The sequence below is a fragment of the Fukomys damarensis genome, unplaced genomic scaffold, assembly GCF_012274545.1.
Source record: "Fukomys damarensis isolate Sample0158 unplaced genomic scaffold, DMR_v1.0_HiC HiC_scaffold_27, whole genome shotgun sequence".
Classification (NCBI taxonomy): domain Eukaryota; kingdom Metazoa; phylum Chordata; class Mammalia; order Rodentia; family Bathyergidae; genus Fukomys; species Fukomys damarensis.
Genome location: NW_022900939.1, coordinates 23308878 through 23312325, shown reverse-complemented (window position 1 = coordinate 23312325; position 3448 = coordinate 23308878). Strand labels below are relative to the sequence as shown.

At 51.8% G+C, this 3448-nt stretch overlaps 1 long non-coding RNA gene across 1 annotated transcript in view; it reads right to left on the bottom strand.

The window, feature by feature from the left end:
- Window positions 1-1047: 1047 nt before the first annotated feature.
- The window catches only part of LOC104870364, an 8914-nt gene continuing 6513 nt past the window's right edge, over window positions 1048-3448 (bottom strand). Inside the window, exon 3 of the long non-coding RNA XR_782523.2 lies at window positions 1048-1186. This is a non-coding gene — a long non-coding RNA (uncharacterized LOC104870364). The remainder of the gene's footprint in view (window positions 1187-3448) is intronic.

Sequence of the window (3448 nt, the reverse complement as noted above, 5' to 3'; positions counted from 1 at the left end):
CAGGGCACTTATTCCCCACAGGTGCTCATGTCAGCACCCAGTTTGGAGGGCAGGGACAGCACCCCAGATCTGTCCTGGAGCACAGCAGGCCCTGAAGTGGGGTTGTGGTAGCAGCAGTGACACAGGCTCTGCCCCTCCACACAAGCACCAGAAGTTGGGGGTGGAGGTCATACTAGATGTTTCTGGGGATAGAGGCAGCTAGTTACATGTCTCCATGGCAGTGTGGTCCCTGGACCAGGGCCTATCTGACAGGGTTAGTGCCTGGTGGGGTCTTCCTGGCTGGGGCAGCACGGTGCCATGGCCACAGACATGAGGCAGACACGGGTCTCATTTCTTGGTCTTTCAGATGGGAGTAATAATAGTGCTACCTTTATTTTTTTCTTCTGAGACAGAGTCTCACTATGTAGTTGAGACTGACCTGGAACTCACTATGTAGACCAGGGTGGTCTTGAACTCACAGCGATCCTCCTGCCTCAGCCTCCCGAGTGCTGGGATTACAGGCGTGTGCCACTATGCCCAGCCCTTTTTTTTTTTTTTTTTTTTTTGAGACAGGGTCTCGCTATATAATTCAGTCTGGCCTTAAACTATGTAGCCGAGGTTGGCCTCAAAACTCAGCAATCCTCCTGCCTCAGCCTCCCAGGTGCTGGGGATACAGCTGGCTATAACAGTACCACCTTGCAGGGCGGTTGGGTACTTTGGCACAGGGCAGGCTGGGCATTCAGCAGGTGTTCTGTGTCTGGGAGGCAGACAGGGCCACATGAGCAGCCTGGGCTGGATGACAGCACAGCCTATCGCCTTTCCCCTGTACGCAGGCCCACTCTGGCCATCAGGGTCAGGACCTGTTGCTGCTGTATAAACCCACAACTAAAGCATAATGAGCTGTGTCTCCGTTCTGCAGGATAGAAGTCCAACGTGCTATCAGTGGGCCAAAACCAAGATACAGGCCAGGTTGACCGACCCCTGCCTGAGGCCCTGGGACAGAACTTTTTTAGCTTCGGAGCCACTGCATTCCTTGGTTCCTGGCCCCTTCCTCATCCTCAAAGCTGGTGATGGCAAATGGAGTCCTCTCGTCACAGTCTGACGTGCCATCTTTACTTACATCTCTTTCCCCCATTCTTCTGTCTCTGCCACTTGTAAGGAGCCTGTGATGACAGTGGGCTGACTTGAATATTCCAAGATAATCTCCCTGTGAAAAATCAGTTGATAGCCAGTTATGGTGGCACGTACCTGTAATTCCAGCGCCGTGGGAGGCTGGGGCAGGAGGATAGCAAGTTCAAGCCCAGCCTGGCCAACTTAGTCACTTAGCAAGACCCTGACCCCCCTTCTTTTTTTTTGGTACTGGGGATCGAACTTGGGTCCTTGGGCTTACGAAGGAGCTGTTGGAACCACTGAGCTAAATCCCCAGCCCAAGACCCTGTCTCAGAAAAAATGAAAAAGAGCTGGGGATGTAGCTTAGTGCAAAGACCCTGAGTTCAAAATGGCCTTCATTGGTTGCTGTGTAACCTGACAGATTCCATGGCCAGGGTTAAGGCCCTGGCTTCTTCATCTTTGTGAGGTGGCGCCAGTCCCAAGTTGAGGCTCCAGGCAGATGGCCAACAACATCTGACTGGATGGAGAGGGCAACAGCACGAACTCCAGTCCCCGCCCTCAGGTCCCTGCCTGTCCAGAGGCAGAGGTACCTAGAATAGTAATGGTCACACTCCAGGCCCTCCACCCTTTCCCAGGAACTCCAAAGTACCTTTGTGAATTCAGTAAAAGTAAGATTTTTTAAAATTACTTTCTCGAATCCCCTAAAGTGCTGTTTCAGTCCCACAAGTCCTGGAATGGCCACTGTCCAGCAGCCGTGCTGGCTCCAGCCATTTCTAGAATACAGCGGCCATCTTGAGCCCCAGGCCTTTGCCCAGCAGGCGCCTCTCCCTTTTGAAAGGCCAGCTGCTCACCTCCTCCTCCCTTGGCTTCCAGCACACCCCACAGCAACCCCTTTCCACCTATACCTGGACCATGTAACAGGCCAGACTTGTGTCGCTGGAACAAGGAATGGGCTTTCCTTGTAGGGACAAAGCCCTGCTCATTTCATCTCCTCTCCCTGTGCTGTGTGTCCTTGGGTAAGTGACATCACCTTTCTGGGCCTCCACATCCTCATCTCTAGAATGGCGATGGCAGTCATACCTACTGTGAGCTATGGAGAGGTAGGTGAAGCCTGTCACCCCGGCTGGCAGTAAACACTCAGGAAGATTGGTTGTCACATCTGAAATGAGGTGGTCAATACCTCATGAGACCAGAAGTCAGCTTTCTGAGCCCCGGCTTCTTCATCTGCATAGTGGGGGCAGTCACCGCTGCTTCACGGGTGTGGGTGACACTGTGACAGATGTGCCTACGATGGCTGCCTCTGTGATCCGGATGCCACTCTGTTCCTGTCTAGGCCCCTAACTGGGTGGCTTCAGACATCAGAAATGAAGCCTTGCAGTTCCAGAGAGCAGATGTCCATAGTCAAGATGTAGGCAGGGCAGGTGAGTGCTTGCTCTCCAGTGCCCTTTTCTCCAAAAGAGGTGGACAGGACCGTGCTTGCCTCTGCCAGTTCCTGGTGCCTTGGGGACCATTGCTAGTGCTCCTTGACATGGAGCCGCACAAGTGGTTACATGGCATTTTCCCAGTGTTACCATTGTCCTCTCTTTGTTTTGTTTTTTCAGAATCTCACTATGTAGTTCAGGCTGGCCTTGATCCCCTTGATCCTCCTGCCTTGGCCTCTCCTGAGTACTGAGATTACCAGTGTGTACCACTGCCTGGCTGTTTTATGTTTGGTTTTTCTTAGACACAAGGTCTTGTCACTATGTTGCCCAGACTGGCCTCAAACTCATGGCTCACACTATCCTCCTGACTCAGTCTCCTGGGCCTGGCTTGGCTATCTTCTTATAAGGAACCAGTCATATTAGATTAAGGGCCACCCTGCTACACTATAACCTCACTGTAACTGATTATGCCTGTCATGACCCTATTCCCAAATAAGGCCTCATTCTCAGATATTGAAGGTTAGAACTTATGAGTATCTTTTTGCAGGAGACAATTCAACCCATGCCATCCTAAGGCTTACTGTCTTGGCTACCTTTGAGGCTTTTTACTGTACCAAAGGCTGTTAAAAATACCAGCTGAGTCAGGCGTGGTGCCACATGCCTGTTAATCCCCAGCACTTGGGAAGCTGAGGCAGGAGGATCTTGAGTCTGAGATGAGCCTGGGCTACACAATGAGTTCAAGGTCAGTCTGGACTACATAGCAAGACCCTTTCTCAAGCAACCCAAAACAAGTCAGAAAGTTGCACAGAAAGTAGGGAGGACTTATCTGCCAGCCTGGCACACAGCCAGATGGCCAACACCTGGATCCAGAGGAGGGGACACATGCCAAGACTTCAATCAGGATATGTGTGTAAGGGACAACGTCTTCAGTTCCCACA